The sequence below is a fragment of the Eurosta solidaginis genome, chromosome X (genome assembly GCF_040869045.1).
Source record: "Eurosta solidaginis isolate ZX-2024a chromosome X, ASM4086904v1, whole genome shotgun sequence".
Taxonomy (NCBI): Eukaryota; Metazoa; Arthropoda; class Insecta; order Diptera; family Tephritidae; genus Eurosta; species Eurosta solidaginis.
This window is the reverse complement of record NC_090324.1, coordinates 88,489,045-88,512,019: the sequence shown is the minus strand read 5'-3', so window position 1 is coordinate 88,512,019 and position 22,975 is coordinate 88,489,045. Positions and strand designations below refer to the sequence as shown.

The 22,975-nt window shown below is 43.3% G+C and overlaps 1 pseudogene; it reads left to right on the top strand.

Moving 5' to 3' along the window:
- Positions 1–3,314: 3,314 nt before the first annotated feature.
- On the top strand, positions 3,315–5,839 carry LOC137235039 (chorion peroxidase-like; annotated as a pseudogene).
- Positions 5,840–22,975: the final 17,136 nt, after the last annotated feature.

Below are 22,975 nucleotides of genomic sequence, written 5' to 3'. Positions count from 1 at the left end.
AGTGTTTCGTATAGTGTAAGGCGAAATTTCACGCTGCATATAAAGATTTAAAATAAATTAGACGATTCAAATTGTAGTACTTTACATTCCAACCCACTACGTTTAAGCGGTTTAGATTACCGAATTATTATTCACCTAAAGATATAATCGTGCGCTTAGCTTAGTCATCAAATATTGCAGTATTATGAATCCTCTGATATTTTGAAATATATATGGTTAACTACTTCACCCGTGCCACTATAGAGAAAGGGGATATGCAGCCATCTTCTATGCATAATAATTAAATCCTAGCAGATGACATATTCGTGTATTATTTAATTTTTATTTGAAAATCAATGCAGAATGCGAGCTAGTCGCTAATTATTGATGAAGAACGTGTACATTGCACGGTTGATGTAATGAGGCTGCACGAAGGTACGTACATAACATAAATACCCCATACTTCCTAGTCCCTTACAGTTGGAACCTACCCAATGTTAGTTCACTAAAGTTGTATTTCCCATTAGATTTGCACTCTCCGAGTCCGGCTTCCGTTTTTGTCTATCCCGATTAGTACCCCACAGCTAAATTATTTTCTATTAGCAACGCAGTGCCAAGAAAATCCGATCAAGCGGCAGCATTGCAACACTAATTCATTGTGAAGGGTGACCAGCAATGGGTTATGAGCGGATGGCGGAGCAATGTCAGCAGCGCCCTTCAGATCTATGCTACTGGCAGCCATGGTGGTATAAGTGGTAGTTGCTGCAACTGTCGGCTGTATGGTGAAAATAGTGACAATCTAGGTCTTTGTATGGGAGCTCCGCATCGTAATTCAAGTCAAATGGGTGGCATTGATGTATTTTTAGAAACAACCAGTTGACATTATACTCGAACGTGTCGGGATTGTTTATTTGTTTAATGCCATGGTATCTGACGTTGAAGATGCTAACTGATATACTTACTAGCTATCATCCTTATAGAGACCCACACCCCGCCCACTCGAACTTAGTTGATTTTGTAGTTGTTGTTGCCGCTCCAGATATTTTTAATGGAATTTCGCCGCATAACTGCCTCCTCAGTATGATGTACATATGGAGATTTGCACCTATTGCAAGCAAAACGCTTCGTATATGCTTTCCGAATTTTAATAACACTTTCCGAATGGGAAAAAAATGTAATTTGAAAACTAGTGGAATATGGTATACGGCGTGTAAGATTCACAAATGGCTGCTCCGAAAAGCTTCAAAAAGGAGTTTTTCGGAGGCAAACAGTGTCGTGAGAAAATCGCAAAGACTAAAAAAAAGGGGGTTTATTTGATTTTAGAACTTGTAATATTTGAGACGAACTTCCAGTTGGCCTCGTGCCTTTGGCCGAGTACATGTGTTCTGTGGTAAATCGGTTCGCCCTTCTGCGGTAGGCTTTTCTGGCCTCCTCGTTATGGGATAACGAGTGAGTGGTATGGGTTTGGGTATTTGAGTTTTCTTTTGTAAAAATTAAAAAATAAGTGTTTTGTGGCAGATGGGGGTCTGCATTAGGGTAGTTGGTTGGCCTCGTTCCGGGTGAACGAGAGCTGGGTTTGATTTTTTTTTAAAGTAGGGACATGGAGGAACGGAGGGATTGTTAGGAGGGGCTATCAGCCTTCTCACAATCTGTCTCTTCCGTTGGGAGAAGGATCAGTTTGACCAAAGGTCGTCTGACTTGACCCTTCTTGGTTTTGAGGTCGACTACGCGTACTCGGTTATCTTCGCCGGGGTGTACGTTGACAACTCGACCTAACCTCCATTCGTTGGGAGATAAGTTGTCCTCTTTGAGGACAGCGAGATCTCCCACTTTTATATTTTGTCTGGGATGCTTCCACTTCACTCGTTTTTGGAGTTCGGAGAGATATTCGGTTTTCCATCGCTTGCAGAAAGTGTGATGGAGGGCTTTGAGTTTCTGCCACCGATTGATCATCGAGGCAGGGCTCTCACTAGCATCCGGCTCTGGCGGAGCCAGTATGTGGCTGCCAGTGGGGAAATGGCCTGGGGTAAGTGGCTCTATGTCCGTTGGGTCATTGGATTCCGGGCTAAGCGGCCGCGAGTTCAGGCATGCCTCGATGCGGCGCAAGAGTGTATGGAATTCCTCGAAGGTAAATTTGTGAATTGAGGCTATCTTTTTGAAGTGGCTTTTGAAGCTTTTCACTCCAGCCTCCCACAGCCCTCCCATATGTGGAGCGCCCGCAGGGATGAAGTGCCAAGTGAGTGACTGGTGGCTGTATTCTGAGACGGTGTTCTCTCGCGCTTGTGAGATGAAAGTCTTGAATTCTGATCGTAAGGATCGTGACGCTCCAACAAAGTTCGTACCATTGTCGGAGTACATATTTTTTGGGCATCCGCGCCTAGATATTTAACGGGCAAATGTCGCAAGAAATGATGGTGTGCTGAGGTCAGTAGTGGCCTCCAGATGAATTGCTCGTGTGGAAAAACACACGAACAGGCAAACATAGCCTTTGGATAGTCGACACCCGCTACCGCGGTAACTTTTGATGTCGAAGGGTCCGGCGAAGTCGACTCCAGTATTCGTGAATGCACGGCTGAATTTCGTGTGTTCGCGAGGGAGAATACCCATAAGTTGGGTCTGAGCACGCTTTCGGTGTATAGTGCAAACTTTTCATTTATGAATGGTTGCCCTAATCATGGTTTTGATGTTAGGTATCCAGTATTGGGTGCGTAACAGACGTAACATGAGTTGGTTTTCCCCATGCAGACTTTGTTGATGAAACATTAGGACTGTCAGACGGGATAACCTGCAGTTGTATGGGAGGAGGATTGGGTGGCGTTCATTAAAAGCTAAGTCCTTTGACGCCCCGAGTCGCCCTCCTACCCGAATGATGCCATCTTGGTCTAAGTAGGGATTAAGTGAGAGTATTGCACTTTTCCCTGCAATTGGTTTTCCGGCCTTTAGATCATTATATTCTGAACTATAATGTTGTTTCTGATAGATTTTAATGACAAGTAGAATTACTGATTTGATCTCATCAGGGGAGATTAAGTGTGACATGCCCATTTGCAGTCAGGGAAACCAATTCATGGGAAGAGTGAGATACTGCCCTTAAACCCATTTATCGATACTGAGGGTATAATCAGAACTGGTGGTTGGATTGACGCATCCAAAGATATGCCCTACAACGAACGTCACCCCATTATCCTGCCGTACACTTGTAGGCTAACCAGACTCCTAGTTGAATTTATACATAAGATCTCCCTCCATGGAGAAAACCAGCTGATGCTGCCAGTTAATAAGCTGGAGATTTAAGCTTTATATTAAATTTCGTTATGAGTATTTATATGTTTTTTTTCAAATAAATATTTTAACTGTTATGAAAATCGAAAAGCACAAAAATGAATTTAAATAAAATATTAGATTTTGCATATTTTGTGTGTTTTTTAATTTGTTTCTTGATTAGTCAAATCAGTTATCGGTGCTGAAAGCTAACCAAATCGCATCAAAGAAAATGGAAAAAACAACCACGACTACAGCAAAGCCATCGGAAATATTCATATATACCGCTGCTGGTCTCGATGATGATGGTAATGAAGCCACCATTATTTGGGATGGATTATCTGCGAATAAAGTACAAGGTTCCACCAAGAAGCCCACAACAAGCCTATTAATGAAATGTGATACTTGTCCTGAAAATGTTGTCTGTGTGCCAAAAATTCAATGCCCGGCACATACATATACGGTGAAGGAACATGAAAAACCGCAAATTTGTGATCTTCCAGGTGACAGTTTGGGTTTCTGTTGTCTCACTGGACAAAATCACATAGCAACTCGTCCAGATATTGCACGCACACATTTCGGTATGGATATACAAATGGTAATATTGGAACATACATTTCGAAGATTGGAAGAACAAATGCAAAATCTGGTAATGCTATCTGTACGCCGTGGTCACCCTGAGTTTCTACATGGCATATCATTTCATTCGAACGAACGCGATCATAGGCAACATTTTCATGCTTCGAATTCGACTATGCAACAAGTTATCGCGGAGTAATTGTTGTCAAAAAAGGAAGAGATTCCAGTAGATGATCTCATTACAAATAATATTCATGTGGATTTAAAGAAAACGCCATTGTCACATCATTGTGAAGTGCCACTTAGATGTTCCAATCCAAATGCGCGCTATCGCTCTTTCGACGGCAGTTGTAATAATCCTTTACCGCAACGTGCCCGTTGGGGATCAGCTGGTCAGCCTATGGAACGTTTACTACCACCTGCATATGAAGACGGTATTTGGACAGCGCGTATTCACTCAGTGGACGGTTCAGAGCTGATGAGTGCACGTGAAATATCAATACGCCTTATGATCGATACGGACAGGCCACATCCAAAGTATAATCTACTGTTAATGCAATTCGATCAATTTCTGGCTCATGATGTTGTGCAATCGTCTTCTAAAGGCACCCATCCATTACCGGAACATAAACGCCATTTTGCTTGTATGCCGATCATGGTTTCGAATGACGATGATTTCTTTAGCGTTTTCAATGTGCGTTACATAAATTTCGTGCGTCTATCGTTGGTTCCAAATACTGAATGTAAACTGGGCTATGCTAAACTGCGTAATAAGGTGACTCATTTCATTTACGCTTCTGCTGTGTATGGTTCAAGTGAGGAGACTGCACGCGATTTACTTGAGTTCAGTGGTGGTCGATTGAGGATGTTCAAGGATTTTGGTCGTGATATGCTGCCAATGACAAGTGATGATAAGACATGTAAAAGTAGTGATGCTAGCAAAACGTGCTATAAATCAGGCGATGAGCGCACAAATACAATCGTCTCGCTCATAATTCTAAACTTACTCTTCTCACGTGAGCACAATCGCATTGCTGGCATTCTAGCGGGTATGAATCCACGACTCAGCGATGAAACGCTATTTCAAGAAGCACGTCGCATTGTCATAGCCGAAATTCAACACATCACATACAATGAATACCTGCCAGCTGTAACAGGCACACTTCAGATGCAAAGATTTCGGTTAGCTCCGGAGCAAAAAGGCTACGCACAAGGTTACAATTCGGATGTCAACCCTGCGGTTACCAATGAGTTTTCTGGTGCATCCTTTCGTATGGAACATTTTACGGTCTATGGTAAATTTCATATGTATCGACGGGATAATCAAATTCATGAAATGATCAATATACCCGATGTGATGCTCAATCCATCGCGCATGAGAACACGTTCGTTCTACGACGATATGTTAAGGAGTATGTATACGCAACCGATGCAGAGAGTGGATTGTTATATAACGCATGGTTTAAGCCGTTATTTGTTTCGTGGTGATAGTCCCTTTGGTTTGGATCTGGCAGCTTTCAATATACAACGCGGCAGAAATCACGCGCTTCGTGGGTATAATGACAACTTGGAAGTGATGGGGCATAGAAAGTTGAGAAGATTTTCTGATTTACCTGAAGAGCTTGGTCGTAAACTCTCCGAGCTCTATCATAATCCTGATGATATTGATCTTTGGATTGGTGGCCTTTTGAAAAGTCCTGTGAAGGATGGCATTGTTGGTGATACATTTGCTGAAATAATTGCCGATCAATGTTCGCGTTCAAAACATGGCGATCGCTATTTCTATGAGTATGGTAAGGACATTAATCCGGGTGCATTTACACTTGAACAGCTGCAGGAGATACGGAAGGCGAGTATGGCACGCTTAATCTGTGACAATGCAGATCACTTAACTCTGGCGAATGTGCCGCCGGCGGCTTTTGAGCAATCCAATTTACCGCTTAACAAGCCAGTGAGTTGTGAAAGTTCTCACATTCCTATTGTTGATCTTTCGGCATGGTGCGAGCGTATACCGGAATGAAAACTGTTTACTGTAATCGTTATGTATTTTTGTATTACTATTTTTTTGTCTACGCATACAGTTTAACTGTGAAAAATTTGTGTTTTTTAAGTTTGAGAAAGTTTGCTTAATAAAATTTAACGCTCGCACGAAGGTCGAAATATTTTGGAAAAACAAGATTTTTTTTTTTCTGAGACGAAATTCCGACTGCATCCACTCATTTTTTTGGTGGGGTGAGCGAGTGAACTTGGGTTGATTTGTTGGGAATTTAAGAATTATAAAAGGCCGAAGGCACTTAGCTTCTCTGGCAGATCGGTTCGCCCTTCTGCGGTAGGCTTTTCTGGTGTTCTCGTTCTGGGATAACGAGGGTATTGTGGGATTGTGTCTGGTGTCCTCGCTCTGGGCGAGCGAGTGAATTGTGGGGGTTTCTGTTGTTCAGGGGCACCCGGTTAGTATTATTAAAAACCTAGGAAATTTTTTTTTGTTTGCGAGCTTTTGGCAAGCTCTCCCATGTCCTCGTGCATCTCGCTCCCTTTCCCCATCGCCCACCAGTAGTAAGGTTTAGGATTCCCCCCGGTAGACTCGACACGAGACCGGGGGTAGAGAACAAGAAAAAAAACACGATATACATGGCTAGGGAGAAAACACATTCAGGAGTAGCGGGGCATCACGGCGCATAGTTGAAATGCGTCTTCATGGCCCGCGCTCCCCTTCCCCATGGCCATCGCGTAGTAAGATGTAGGATCGTCCTCCGGTAGACTCGCACCATCACGAGACCGGGGGGTTGATTATAATTGGGGCCTCGGGAGAGACACAAGCTTAGGGATAGCGGGGCATCACGGCGCGTGGTTGAACGTGTCTTTATGTCCCGCGCTCCCTTTCCCCATTGCCATCGCGTAGTACGTTTTAGGGTTCCCCTCCGGTAGACTCGCACCCTCACGAGACCGGGGGGTTGATTATAATATATGGCTCGGGAGAAACACAGGCTTAGGGATAGAGAGACACGAAGATGCGGGTTCCTGAGGATGCTTTGAGTGCTATCACTAACCGTGGGCCTCTGGTTTTAGGTAGTCTGAAATAGAATTTTGGGTTTTGTAGGGCAGAATTTTGCCCCTTATATCTCATCCTCCTTGTCGTGGGACGGAAGGAGTACCAATTTCGTAATTGGTCTAATTATTTGTCCCTTGGTTGTATGGACGTCAACAACACGCACACGGTTATCAGAGCATGGGTGTGTGTTGACGATTCTCCCCATTCTCCACTCGTTGGGTTGGTGGTTGTCCTCTTTGGTTTTAGATTAGATTGCGGATGTTTCCACTTGTATCGTTTCTGGATCTCGGTGAGATATTCCGATTTCCATCTTTTGCAGAAAGTATGGTGCAGGGCCTTCATTTTCTGCCATCTGTTGACGACTGAGGCATGATTCTCTTCACAGTCGAGTTCGGGTGGAGATAACAGATGCCCACCCACGAGAAAGTGGCCTGGAGTAAGCGGCTCCAGGTCGGAATGTTCATTGGACAAGGGACTCAGAGGTCTGGAGTTAAGGCATGCCTCTATTCGGTATAGGAGAGTCGTAAACTCCTCTAATGTATATTTGTGGTTGGACGCAATTTTCTTATAATGGGTTTTAAAACTTTTTACCCCTGCTTCCCACAAGCCTCCCATGTGCGGAGCACCTGGGGGTATGAAATGCCATGCGAGAGTTTGATGGCAATATTTACTCATTATGTCGTCCCTTGCTTCCCGCAGAAATGCCTTGAACTCGGATCGTAAAGATCGCGAAGCTCCGAAAAAGTTAGTACCATTGTCGGAGTAGACGTTTTTTGGGCATCTTCGTCTGGATACAAATCTGGCGAAGGCAGCAAGAAAGGACCCGGTACTGAGGGTGCTTGTCGCTTCCAGGTGAATAGCTTTCGTCGAAAAGCAGACGAATAAACAGACATATCCCTTTGAGATCCTACACCCTCTCCCTCGGTAAGACTTTATGTCAAATGGTCCGGCGAAATCTACCGCTGCATTTGTGAAGGCCCAAGCAAAGCTGGTGCACTCCTTTGGAAGGATTCCCATGAGTTGAGTTTGGGCCCGCTTCTTGTAAATAGTACAGACTTTACAGTTGTGGATGACAGACCTAATCATGTTTTTAACACGTGGTATCCAGTACTGAGTGCGAATAAAGAGCAGCATCAGCTGGTTTTCTCCATGGATGGAGATCTTATGTATAAATTCGACTAGGAGTCTGGTTAGTCTACAAGTGTACGGCAGGATAATGGGGTGACGTTCGTTGTAGGGCATATCTTTGGATGCGTCAATCCTACCACCAGTTCTGATTATACTCTCAGTATCGATAAATGGGTTAAGGGCAGTATCCCACTCTTCCCATGAATTGGTTTCCCTGACTGCAAATGGGCATATTCTTCTCGATAGTATTGCCTTTGGCATATAGCTATCAGTCGTTGTGTAGTAGTTTCGATTTCATCAGGTGCTATTGAGTGAGACTGCCTATTGAAGGCAACTTTAGTTTTTTGATGTGTTCTGCAGAAAAAGCCAAAAATTTATGATATGACCCGCAACGCCCTTGAAAAGTCGGAGAACCTATCAAGGATGTTAGGGTTGTTATTTACTGTCGTTGCATGAACCTTTACCCGCTTTTCCTCAATAGACGTGTTATATTCGGAGTCTTGTGCTGGTCATTGGGAGTTGTCTTCTTGCAGCCAAGAAGGTCCCTGCCACCAGAACGAATTGTTGACCAAGTCAGACGCAGGTAATCCTCTGCTACCTAAATCTGCCGGGTTGGACTCTGAGTTCACGTGCAACCAGTCCTTATTTCCGACCATTTCGATGATCTTGGTGATCCGATGTGCGACAAAGGTTGACCAGGAACAGGGCGGCTTTCGTATCCATGCAAGTACGATAGTTGAATTCATCCAAAGGTGCACTTTCACTGCTCCCAATTTGAGGTTCCTGAAAATTGATTCGGCGATTTCCGCTAACAGCACGGCTCCGCAAAGTTCCAAACTTGGAAGAGAAAGAGTTTTCACTGGGGCTACTCGGGTTTTGGCTAGAAGCAGGTTTGTGCAGACATTATCATCCGTTTTGACGCGCATGTAAATGGCTGCTGCATAAGCCTTCTCGGATGCGTCACAAAATCCATGGATCTCGACGTCGGTTCCTGGAGAAAAGTTGACCCATCTAGGTATCCTTATTTTATCGATCTCATGGTATTCGTCGGTGAAGGTTTTCCATTTTTCCAGCGTACTGGTCGATATTGGGTCGTCCCAAGCGGTGCCTTCTAACCAAATACTATGCATAGGTATTTTTGCCACAATGACCATTGGTGCCAGCCATCCCAAGGGACCGAAAAGTTTGGCGATTCCTGATAGTATCGCTCTCTTCGTAATGCTTTCCGGGTTGTCCAGCGTCCCTGCTTTAAAATAAAATAAATCTGAGTGGGCATTCCATCGAATGCCTAATGCTTTCACTGAACTGGTAGCTTCGAATGTCAGGAGGTTTTCACTGAGCAGGCCTGCTTTGGGGATGTCCCTTAGAATGCCCTCTGAATTGGATGCCCATTTGCGAAGTGGGAAGCCCACTGAGTGTAGGACTTGGCGAATTTCATTTCTGGCTTTAATGGTGGATGTGATCGTATGTCCACCTGCTAACACGTCATCTACATACATGTATTCTCGCAATATGCCAGCCGCTGTAGGGTGTGAATTTGAGACGTCGTCTGCTAGTTGTAGGAGCGTTCTTATCGCGAGATATGGAGCGCAATTCACTCCGAAGGGATCCAACTATAATTCGTAGATATTAATAGGGTAATTTGGGGAAGTGCGATACACAATGCGTTGAAATTTGGTGTGATTTTCGTTCACCCAAATTTGACGATACATCTTCTTGATTTCGCTATTGAAGACAAAACGGTATAGTCTCCATCGTAAGATAAGGATGGCTAGATCGGCTTGTAGAACTGGGCCTGGGAGGAGGATATCGTTTAAGCTATTACCGTTGGCCGTAGGGCTCGAGGCGTTAAATACTACCCGTACCTTTGTAGTGGTACTTTCCTCTTTAATAACGGCGTGGTGGGGCAGGAAGTAATTATCCGAATCGTCGGATAGGATATTGTTTTTTATTTGTCTCATATGTCTGAGCGTTTCATGTTCTGACAACACCCGAACATACTCTCTACTTAACTCTGGGTTTTTTATTAGTCATCCCTCATTCCGGAAGAACTGAGAGCATGCGTGTTTCAGGGACGGTCCTAAATTAATGTTATTAAGGCAATCCTGCCTGAATGGTGGTGATACGGTGTATCTTCCATCTTCATCACGTTTAGTTGTTTCTTTAAATAATTTTTCGCAATACCTTTCTTCATCATTTAGTATTTTATTTTTGGGCACATTTTCTACCACCCAGAAAGCTTTGAGTTGGTTGTCCAACGCAACCTCGCTGTAGAAAGACATAATGCTCTTCGTTGGATTCGGTGATTCGATACGACCGGTTAGTATCCAACCGAACATTGTCTCTTGGGCCAGAAGTGTGTTAAGCACGTTTTTCTTAAGGCCACTTTATATGATTTGGGATATATGACTCCGCCAAGTATGAGGTCTACATCTTCGTTGACGTAGAACCTCTTGTCTGCCAAAACCATGTCTGGGAATGCCTGCATAGTCATTGCGTTGATATGGCAGGACAGAAGATTCCGATTGAGTTTCGCTAGAACTAGAACGGGTGTAGTCAGGCTGAAGCAGGGATACACTGGTGAACGTAATTCGATGTTGGATGCTTCTTTCACCTGAGCTGACACCGCATTTGTGATGCCTGAAACCTGGGCATGCATTTTCCTCGCTGGCAAATTGATTCTGCGTTTCAGTCTTTCAGTTATAAAGGAACATTCAGACCCAGAAACAATTAATGCCCGCGCGGGGAAGTCGGTAGCATTATGGTGAATGTGAACGCGAGCAGTTCCTAATAGCACACCTGTGCTGGAATTAACATGGCAGGATTTGACATTCTGGTTCGTAGAGGAAGGTGGTTGTCCCGACTCATGTCTTTTCTGTGCCTGTGCCGAAGTTGATGGGGTATTATCCGCATCTTTGAAAGGATTGCGCACCGCCGGTTGCTGAAGTGTGTCCGCATGCAGGAGCGTGTGGTGACGAGAGTGGCATTTGGAACAGTTGTACGAACTGGTGCACCTCGTCACTGTGTGTCCTGGGGTAATTGCTGTTTTTCAACAACAAACATCACAAACAGTCATTATAAGGGCTCGGTACAAAAATAATCCGAGTCCCGAAATTAAAGAATCCCGACACGACAAAGTCCCAAAATTGGAAAAAGTCAAATGTTTCTACTGGCTTAGTGTGCCACTGCCCCAGTGACCAAGTTTTTTTTCAAGGGCAAGCAAATACATATAGGTATATATATTCGCACGCCACAAACTCACCACACCAGCTGTCAGCTAACCAATAAACACACGACAGGGTTGCATGCAATCTCAGAGTGGTACGTGCAGATAGAACGCGTCGTGGAGAACGCATCGCCAATCTGCATGTAAGCACCGGCAGTTGGTACACTTTGAGTTTAATTACGATTTTCGCTATTCGTAAATCCATACCTTCGTCGGCCTCTACGCTTCGTTTTAAACTCGCTTTATTCATCTATTTTAACATACGTTTTGTAATAAAACACCTCCGCTTAACCCAACCAACCTCACGGTCACTCGCCCTGGCGCCTCAAAAGATGCCACACCTCCTCCAACAAAAAAAGGCAGTCGCCCCTAGAGCGACACGATACATTAGACGCTGGAACGGAGACCTCGGCTTCTTCGTCCAGCCCAGAAAAACCTAAACACAAAGATGCGAGTCTGGAACGGAGACTTCGGCCTCTTCGTCCAACCAAACAAAAATAATGCGAATCTGGAACGGAGACCTCGGCCTCTCCGTCCAACAAAAGGAGAAAAAAAATGTTTCCAGTCTGGAACGGAGACCTCGGCCTCTTCGTCCAGCACTATTGACCCTCTACGTCATATCACTTTATGGATTCTATATATATCTAAGAATTTTGTATAATCAAAGGCAAGAAATATTCACTTTCCTCCACTTCTAATGTTTATTTTCATCCTAGCTTAGGTGGCATGCTGCGCAAGTCGGGCAGGACTCCCGGCCACCCGCGACGCTGGCGAAATACGCGATTTAGGTTAAGTTTAGTTTTAATGCAAACGTTTTTTCTCGTTGATTTTCAGCGGTCGGAGATCGGTGGGGGTAAAAACGATGTTGCGTATCGCAAGGGGGACCGGCATGTTTAGGTAGGATGCCTAACTTTTCCGCATCTGATTGCGATCCCCCCAATGCAACTCTGCAAATCGATACTCGACTTAATTTATAACTACCCACACCATCACCGCCACATGCATGTGCATGCATGTACATGCACGTGTATGTGTGCTTTTTGTCAGCACTAATGCATATGCATGTCGGGGTTGATGTGTAGGTGCCTTTTCCTCAAAAACGGAGGATTTTGCGGGTCAACGGTTGTAGCTTTCTATACAACCGGCCTCTTGGATTTCAACAGCCGTACAATATGCATCTGCCGCCAGCGATATCTGCCGTTTATCACAAGGTAATATTGTTAACTTGTATAATATTTATCTTTATCCAATAAACCACATACATTATAACGAGACATCTCGTATTCTCTTATTTTACTCCAACCCAACATATTCCCACTGAGATCGACCCCGGTGCGCCCACCGACTCAGGAGCATACGCACGCCGGCCGAACAGAAACTATATTGCAAAACAAAAGCAAACGTTACTGAACGTCAATTTTTTGTCTACGCTGTTCGCCTTTGGAACCTTCTGCCCCAAAAACATAAAGCCATACAAAATGCGCTGCGCTTCAAGAATGAGCTCATAAACTATTTTCGTCCATAAAAAGGCAATATGCACTTTCTCTTACATTCTTCTTCTTTGCATTTTATTACATCCTCAGACTTGTTATTCTCTGTTAAACAAACCTGTTAAGCATATTCACTTGTTAGTTAATTTGACACTTACCCAGGTATTTTGGATGCCTTTCTGGGAGAGATATTCGGAATCCTGTATTCGAAGTTGTAACTGGCTGTAATACGCTGATATCTGCACGAAAGCTTGGTTCGCTGGTTGGCTGTATCTTAGCACAAAGATTATTGCTTATCCGAAGATTCACCTGGTTTTGTGCAACTGAGTAGCCGAGCTTGATTGCGTAAATACTTGCCGTTGATAGCAGCACTTTGTACAAAGGTATGCGATATGGCAAAGGACTTCAGCTGCGATATTTCGCTTTTTGTTTATCGAAAGCTAGTTAATTCTAATGAACTCAATCAGACCTTTGTAGTTTAAAGTAAAAGACTATTTTATTGCGTGTTTCAAGATGAATTTTCTTCTCACAAACTTGTATTGCTTCCGCAATCTATATTTCGCACTTTCTTTTCACAAGATGACAAGAATAAGATTATCGCAACTTTATAAAATTATATTACAATGCAGAAATGACAATAATAAGATTATCGCAAATTTATCGAATTATATTAACACTCAAAGAAAGCCAAAGTTGTTGATTTGCATAAAAAAAAGGAAATTTTACAAAAGCGTGTGAACTTTTTCAGATGACAATGATCAAAGTTTATATTTATTCAAGCTACTAAGTTCTCTGCGTTTACCGGGATTACGTATCACCAAGAAATGGTTTTAATATTGCAATTTATAGTTTTATTTTGCAGAGCACATACTGCACTTTAAGTCAAATATAAATTGTATTTTGTCCACCACCAAATGGAATATGCAAAAAGGTTAATTTAGTCACTTTGCGTTCACGCGCGTTTTCTTTGTGTTTGCAACAAATAAGATAATAATAATAATGTACAGGAAATAACTGAGGAATTGTCGCGCACAAATTAAAACCAAGCCGGTTCAATTTCGTAAAAATTCAATTATATTGGTTTTATGTAAAATAGTCTAGGGGTTTTTGCACGTTTTCAAATTTTAAGAGTATAATAATTCAGCTTGTACCAACTGCACGTTTACAATAATAGAAATTTATATGACCAAAAGGTGGTTGTTTTCTGACAGGTAGCGATCCTGCCGTATCGCTACTATGTGGTTGCGGCGAATTACATTTGGTGGATTTTCGCGGTGGAGGCTGCCACACGTCCATGAGGAGACCCAATAGGGAATTTAAGGGTAAATACAATTCATTGATTTTGTGGGTAATTCAATATAATACAATTCCATATAATAAAATACAGTACAAGATACGGAATATATAAATTCATGGATATACGTATGTACAAGGAGGAGATGGGACGGGTGGCAGCCTACGCCGCGTAAACATCCTGGCCCTCCTAGGCGTACTAGGCGCCTAACGTATGTTGCAGCTCGGCCCCAGATTTTGTCTCGGATTTTTCCCACTTTGCTTTTGTACGTTGAGGCGGTGCATCTTATAGTGCGATTGGGCACGGTCGGTACGCATTGGTTGTAGCGAACGCTGGATGTTCTTGCAGCGGGTGGTGGCTGGACGTTTCCACTGCTGCGATGGCGTGGCCTGTGGCGGCGCGATGAATGGCGTTGGCGCCTTGGTGGTTGCTCGGTGTCTGGTGTTTGGCGGATCCCGGTGTCTCGGTGCAACAACGTATGGTGAGGGAGTTCACAGACGTGGCAGCGCTCGCTGGATGAACATGCGCGTGTGGCGTGTGACAGTGCCAAACATTGTGTGCAATAATTGTGTGCCCGTGCGATCAAGGCGCGTTGTTGGGGGTGCATGGCAGCAAACACGGTGCACATTGATAGTGCGTGGGGTCGCATGCATAAGCGGCATCGTCGGTAGTCGGGCAGGACTTCGTCACGACGTTGGCGAGCTGTGGGCACTGTCACCTGTGATGCTAGCGAGCGGCGCGGTGCGGGGACGGGAGGGCGTTGGCGATCCATCTGAGGAAGATATGATAAAATAAAGTTTTATTCACTCGTGAGGTTGGGAGTGAGTGTTGGTAGGGGTTAAGGTTGTTTCTGTTGATTTTACGATAGCACAGGGAGTTGGACTGTATTATGTTCTGGGGATGCTACTGAGCCTTGAGGGCCTGATTCAGGCTCAGAGGGCGGTAGAAAGCACAATTTTGTGATGGGCCTGGTGAGTACGCCATTCTGGGTGCGTACGTCGACTACTCGGATATGGCCGTCTCTTCCTAGATGGGTGTCTTCCACGCGTCCTAGTCGCCATTCGGTAGGGGCTAGGTTGTCTTCTTTGATGACGACTAGATCGCCGATTTTAGGGGGAGGTGTAGCATTATAGGTCATACCCACTGAAAGGTACCATTATACCTCACAACGACTGTAACACACTTGCGGTATTACGCTGTATAAATTCCAAATATATTTTAGTAATAATCATATTACAATATTTTTCCCAACATAAATTATTGAACTAACCCAGACGATATGGAATGCCGAACATGAGACCTATATCCATTCACAGCTAATCAATTATACATATAAACATACAACCCATTGTAATTATACATACTAACATACAAGCCTCTTTTGGGAAAATACCGAAACACTCAAACTGATCTGCTGACGCTGCTAAATGTACAAAACTACATGTATGGAGTTATACATACAAAAATACATGTAAACAAAGACCGTATACAAACAGTATGCATTCTCCATTCCCTATGTACTTATTTTTAGTTATTAGTATTTAGATATTTATTAATGTATAGGTTAAGCAAATTAGTATAAAAGACAAGAATTTATTCAATAAAGTGAAGATTTAAGTCGCAACCTTTAACTTGCAACGTCTTCTTATTCCTTCAAACTTTTCAGAGGTTGAGCGGTTTGCCATCGATAACGCTTGTGTAATTCCATGAGATAGTCATTCTTCCAGCGCTTGCTGAATTGGTGATGTAAAATTTTCAACCGTTCCCAACGGTTGATCAAAGAGAGGTGTTCATAGTTTGGTTCGGGGATGGCGAGAAGGGGTGCGCCTCGGAGAAAGTGGCCAGGTGTGAGGGCGGTGAGATCCGCTGGGTCCTGAGAAAGCGGGGAGATAGGACGAGAATTGAGAATGGCCTCGATACGAATTAATAGAGTCGAGAATCCTTCAAAGGTGAAGCTGTGTGTTCCGGCAACCCTTTTAAAATGGGTTTTAAAGCTTTTGAAGGCAGATTCCCATAATCCGCCCATGTGGCGTGCGCCGGGGGTATAAATTTCCAATCGATGCCTTGTGGCGCATATTTTTGGGCAATATCTGTCGAGACTTCGTTGAGGAAGGTGACGAACTCTACTTCGGTAGCTCGCTTAGCACCAATGAATGTTGTGCCGTTGTCGCTCATCATTTGTTTCGGGTACCCTCGACGCCCTACAAACCGGGCGAAGGCAGCGAGGAAAGCCTTACTGGTGAGATCCGAACACAATTCCAAATGGATGGCTTTGATGGTGAAGCAAACGAAAACGGCCACATAGCCTTTTACGAGTGTTGGAGATCGGAGCATCGAAGCTTTTATTTGGAACGGACCGGCGAAGTCTACGCCAGTAGTATTGAAGGGGGACGCGAAAGTGCATCGTTCGGGGGGTAGAGCTGCTATTATTTGGGATTGCGTTTGTCGCTTATGGATGGTGCAGACTTTACATTGGAAAATACATTTTTTCAGCTAAGGTTTGAGTCGGGGGGTGTAGAATTCCTGCCTCATAGCTTTTTGCAGGAGGCGGAGGTCCGCATGGAGGAAGCTCTCGTGTAGAAACCTTATATAGAAGGAAGTAAATCGAGCCTTTTCGGAGAGAATGATGGGATGACGTTCATTGTAGGTCATTTCGGAAGCGAAGAATCTCGACTGAGTCAAGCTCAACAGACGGATTTTCGCGCGCATGACGTCGGCGTAAGAGAGTGCGGGATCGTTAGGGGTACGATTGCCTCCTACAGCATTTCTAAGCCGAGTTACAAATTTCAACACGTACGCTGTTACGCGTAGGGCGAGGGAATAGGCGGAGAACCACTCTAAGAAGTCTTATGACTCTTCCGCGGCATGCAGTGATTCGACTCGGCGAAGTTCGGGGGGTACAATATTTCTGGCCGTTGGTGTTGGCCAGTCCTCGGGGGGTTGGGAAAGCCACTCTGGACCATTCCACCATAGCGATGAGTTAGCGAGATCGTCGGGGCTGCATCCTCTGGTTCCAAGATCCGCGGGGTGGGCTTTGGTTCGCACATATCGCCAAGGGACATTTCCAACGAGGTCTATAATCTGCGCTGTTCGGTTAGAGACGTATGTTTTCAACGAATGGGGTGGCTTTTCCAACCAGGCTAGCACGATTTCCGAATCGGACCACATGATTAATTTTTTTTGACTTAGGCCGAAATGGGGTTCGACTACTGCGACTAATTTTGCTAATAAGAGCGCTCCGCATAGCTCCAGGCGTGGCAAACTAATAGTTTTGAGAGGAGCTACTTTGCCTTTGGACACTATAAGGTGAGATTGGACCTGAGCACCGACGGTACTTCTTAGGTACAGGGTTGCACAATAAGCCTTTTCTGAGGCGTCGCAGAATCTGTGGAGCTCAACATATTGATCGGGCGTAAAATTCATCCATCGGGGTATATGGATGGCTGAGATAGAGGGAAGATTTTGAGAGATCATAACTCCCGTAAAAGACTTCGGTGTCACAGGCGGGTACTTTGAGGTGCATACAGGAATTTTCTTGGGGAGTGGTGGTTGTAGCGGGGACGGGATTGCTTTGTACCCTTAGCTGGAGCTGATCGCCTATTCTTGCCTTTGTGTCTTCATATGCTATAAGGCAGGCGCGGTATCTGCTGAAGGTTGAGGCTTTAAAATCGTCGGGAAGGTCGTTGTCATCTGACTCTATGACGGCGTCATATGCGCTCTGTAGCCTTTCCCAGAACACATCGATATTTTTGTCTTTTATTTTTAGGGATGCCTCGGTGTTATCTTGGATGTCGGTTGTACCGAACCGAGCGCAGTAATCCGAAAAGAGATCCGTTTCGGATATAAATTTACTTTCGACCACGCTAGCCATTCTGAAAAGGGACTTGCTTAATTTCACTTTAGCTATTTTGGGAATTTTGGAGATTGTGTTTATTTATACGGGAAAACCAAAGGGAGCAGTTTTCCTACTGGTCGAGAGTGTAGTAGGCTAGGTCCAGTTAGACTCAATTGGGAGTAGTCTGAGACCAGTTGGGATGACCTGCAGAATTTGCTGCTGGGAATTTCAAACTATGTGAATGTGGCCGAATTTGCTGCTGGGTATCCCTAGTAATACTGATGTTGGGATATGTATTTATATTATACCGCAAGAGACACAAGTTAACTTTGTGAGAGTATGAGTGGGATCTGCCTGTTTTTAATGCACCGATTTTATGTACGTGTGTATGGGGGTGGGAATATATATATATTTATTGCGCTGTCATACAGTTTTGGCGGGAAAATATTACTTTTGGCGCGAAAAGGTTTACGTTTGGCGGGAGCCGCCAAATTTTCCGGGGGAATATGCTTTAATATATGTATGTGGTTTTTGAAGTGGCTGGTTTCTTCAATGGCGAAGAAGGACCATTAGTTAATTTGAGACTTACCCAGGTGTTTTCGATGCCTTTCTGGGAGAGATATTCGGAATCCTGTATTCGAAGTTGAAACTGGCTGTAATACGCTGATATCTGCACGAAAGCTTGGTTCGCTGGTTGGCTGTATCTTAGCACGAAGATTATTGCTTATCCGAAGATTCACCTGATTTTGTGCAACTGAGTAGCCGAGCTTGATTGCATAAAAACTTGCCGTTGATATCAGCACTTTGTACAAAGGTATGCGATACGGCAAAGGACTTCAGCTGCGATATTTCGCTTTTTGTTTATCGAAAGCTAGTTAATTCTAATGAACTCAATCAGACCTTTGTAGTTTAAAGTAAAAGACTATTTTATTGCGTGTTTCAAGATGACTTCTTCTCACAAACTTGTATTGCTTCCGCAATCTATATTTCGCACTTTCTTTTCACAAGATGACAAGAATAAGATTATCGCAACTTTATAAAATTATATTACAATGCAGAAATGACAATAATAAGATTATCGCAAATTTATCGAATTATATTAACACTCAAAGAAAGCCAAAGTTGTTGATTTGCATAAAAAAAAGGAAATTTTACAAAAGCGTGTGAACTTTTTCAGATGACAATGATCAAAGTTTTTTATTCAAGCTACTAAGTTCTCTGCGTTTACCGGGATTACGTATCACCAAGAAATGGTTTTAATATTGCAATTTATAGTTTTATTTTGCAGAGCACATACTGCACTTTAAGTCAAATATAAATTGTATTTTGTCCACCACCAAATGGAATATGCAAAAAGGTTAATTTAGTCACATTGCGTTCACGCGCGTTTTCTTTGTGTTTGCAACAAATATGATAATAATAATAATGTACAGGAAATAACTGAGGAATGGTCGCGCACAAATTAAAACCAAGCCGGTTCAATTTCGTAAAAATTCAATTATATTGGTTTTATGTAAAATAGTCTAGGGGTTTTTGCACGTTTTCAAATTTTAAGAGTATAATAATTCAGCTTGTACCAACTGCACATTTACAATAATAGAAATTTATATGACCAAAAGGTGGTTGTTTTCTGACAGGTAGCGATCCTGCCGTATCGCTACTATGTAGTTGCGGCGAATTCCATTTGGTGGATTTTCGCGGTGGAGGCTGCCACACGTCCATGAGGAGACCCAATAGGGAATTTAAGGGTAAATACAATTCATTGATTTTGTGGGTAATTCAATATAATACAATTCCATATAATAAAATACAGTACAAGATACGGAATATATAAATTCATGGATATACGTATGTACAAGGAGGAGATGGGACGGGTGGCAGCCTACGCCGCGTAAACATCCTGGCCCTCCTAGGCGTACTAGGCGCCTAACGTATGTTGCAGCTCGGCCCCAGATTTTGTCTCGGATTTTGCCCACTTTGCTTTTGTACGTTGAGGTTCCTAGGCCGGTGGCGGTGCATCTTATAGTGCGATTGGGCACGGTCGGTACGCATTGGTTGCAGCGAACGCTGGATGTTCTTGCAGCGGGTGGTGGCTGGACGTTCCCACTGCTGCGATGGCGTGGCCTGTGGCGGCGCGATGAATGGCGTTGGCGCCTTGGTGGTTGCTCGGTGTCTGGTGTTTGGCGGATCCCGGTGTCTCGGTGCAACAACGTATGGTGAGGGAGTTCACAGACGTGGCAGCGCTCGCTGGATGAACATGCGCGTGTGGCGTGTGACAGTGCCAAACATTGTGTGCAATAATTGTGTGCCCGTGCGACCAAGGCGCGTTGTTGGGGGTGCATGGCAGCAAACACGGTGCACATTGATAGTGCGTGGGGTCGCATGCATAAGCGGCATAGTCGGTAGTCGGGCAGGACTTCGTCACGACGTTGGCGAGCTGTGGGCACTGTCACCTGTGATGCTAGCGAGCGGCGCGAAGCGGGGACGGGAGGGCGTTGGCGATCCATCTGAGGAAGATAGGATAAAATAAAGTTTTATTCACTCGCGAGGTTGGGAGTGAGTGTTGGTAGGGGTTAAGGTTGTTTCTGTTGATTTTACGATAGCACAGGGAGTTGGACTGTATTATGTTCTGGGGATGCTACTGAGCCTTGAGGGCCTGAGTCAGGCTCAGAGGGCGGTAGAAAGCACAATTTTGTGATGGGCCTGGTGAGTACGCCATTCTGGGTGCGTACGTCGACTACTCGGATATGGCCGTCTCTTCCTAGATGGGTGTCTTCCACGCGTCCTAGTCGCCATTCGGTAGGGGCTAGGTTGTCTTCTTTGATGACGACTAGATCGCCGATTTTAGGGGGAGGTGTAGCATTATAGGTCATACCCACTGAAAGGTACCATTATACCTCACAACGACTGTAACACACTTGCGGTATTACGCTGTATAAATTCCAAATATATTTTAGTAATAATCATATTACAATATTTTTCCCAACATAAATTATTGAACTAACCCAGACGATATGGAATGCCGAACATGAGACCTATATCCATTCACAGCTAATCAATTATACATATAAACATACAACCCATTGTAATTATACATACTAACATACAAGCCTCTTTTGGGAAAATACCGAAACACTCAAACTGATCTGCTGACGCTGCTAAATGTACAAAACTACATGTATGGAGTTATACATACAAAAATACATGTAAACAAAGACCGTATACAAACAGTATGCATTCTCCATTCCCTATGTACTTATTTTTAGTTATTAGTATTTAGATATTTATTAATGTATAGGTTAAGCAAATTAGTATAAAAGACAAGAATTTATTCAATAAAGTGAAGATTTAAGTCGCAACCTTTAACTTGCAACGTCTTCTTATTCCTTCAAACTTTTCAGAGGTTGAGCGGTTTGCCATCGATAACGCTTGTGTAATTCCATGAGATAGTCATTCTTCCAGCGCTTGCTGAATTGGTGATGTAAAATTTTCAACCGTTCCCAACGGTTGATCAAAGAGAGGTGTTCATAGTTTGGTTCGGGGATGGCGAGAAGGGGTGCGCCTCGGAGAAAGTGGCCAGGTGTGAGGGCGGTGAGATCCGCTGGGTCCTGAGAAAGCGGGGAGATAGGACGAGAATTGAGAATGGCCTCGATACGAATTAATAGAGTCGAGAATCCTTCAAAGGTGAAGCTGTGTGTTCCGGCAACCCTTTTAAAATGGGTTTTAAAGCTTTTGACGGCAGATTCCCATAATCCGCCCATGTGGGGTGCGCCGGGGGTATAAATTTCCAATCGATGCCTTGTGGCGCATATTTTTGGACAATATCTGTCGAGACTTCGTTGAGGAAGGTGACGAACTCTACTTCGGTAGCTCGCTTAGCACCAATGAATGTTGTGCCGTTGTATGCGCGTCTTTGGTTTTTTTTTTTTTTTTTTATGTATCAGACCCTAGCCCATTTCTTCCATATTTCACACAACTTTTTTTCTTTCTTTGAATTAATTTAGAAAATTATTTACAATTATTATCAACTTCCCTGTTTTTTTTTGTTTTTTACTTTAAAAATTTAACTAAATATTTAACACTATTATGAACTTCCGTTTTTTTATTAATATTCATAAAAATTTCATTTCTTTCTCTAATTTCTATTATTTTAATTACTAATAACCTTTATTTTCTGTGTTTATTATAAATGTTCTCGCTTCAGAATTATCACGTTGACTAATTTTAGCTGCTGCTTCTAAGCTCGACTTAGTGTCTCATTTGTGCCAACTGTACCTTTTCTCTTACACAAGAATTTAACTCCGTGACAGCAAAGGTGAGACCTTTCTATTTCAAAAACTCTCGCAAAGCTATTCTTTTCTCCTGCAGATTTCTTATTTTTTTCTTTTTTTTCGTTTTATAAAAATATATTTTACGATGTATGTACGTGATTTCGAATACATATTATATATGGTATCAATATACCGTCTTATAATTGTTCATTCACCGAAACTTCATGTGGCTTAGCTTCCTGCTCCTCGAGTTTGTAATTATTCCTAATATGCTCCTTCCAGTGGCGGTCTTAATCCTTCTTGCGATGATAGATCCCCGGTTTGTAGTAATAAGTGATTATTAGACGAATTTCACTTTTAGATTTTGAACGCAAATTGTTAACGCGCATTGATCTTACGAAAGTTTTTTTTTACTTTTTAAACTTGTTTATATGTCACGTACAAAGAGAACTTTAACTCGCACGAAAAAAAACTTAACACGTTCTTACTTCTAGCTGCTAGCCCAGGAAAAGAGGCCATTTTCAGCTGAAAATCCTGTATATATAGCCTTGCTTTGACCGGAAGCGGCTATCTTATTTCCTTCTATCTATCTTCTTTTTTGCATTCTACTCATTTTTGACAATTCGTAAACTTCAGTAATAGAAAACAGTGGACCCTCGGTTAATGAACGCCCCGCATAACGAACATTTCGCATAACGAATACATTTTTTTGGGAAAAAAGTTTCGCTTTACGAACGAAGTCTCGCATAACAACCTAAACAGGGGAAACCCCGAATTCACATTATTGGGCTGTCTGTGTTTAGCTTTTGCTTCATAGTTCAGAATTTTGTTTTATTTTAGTGCAGAATTGTTCGTAAAATTAA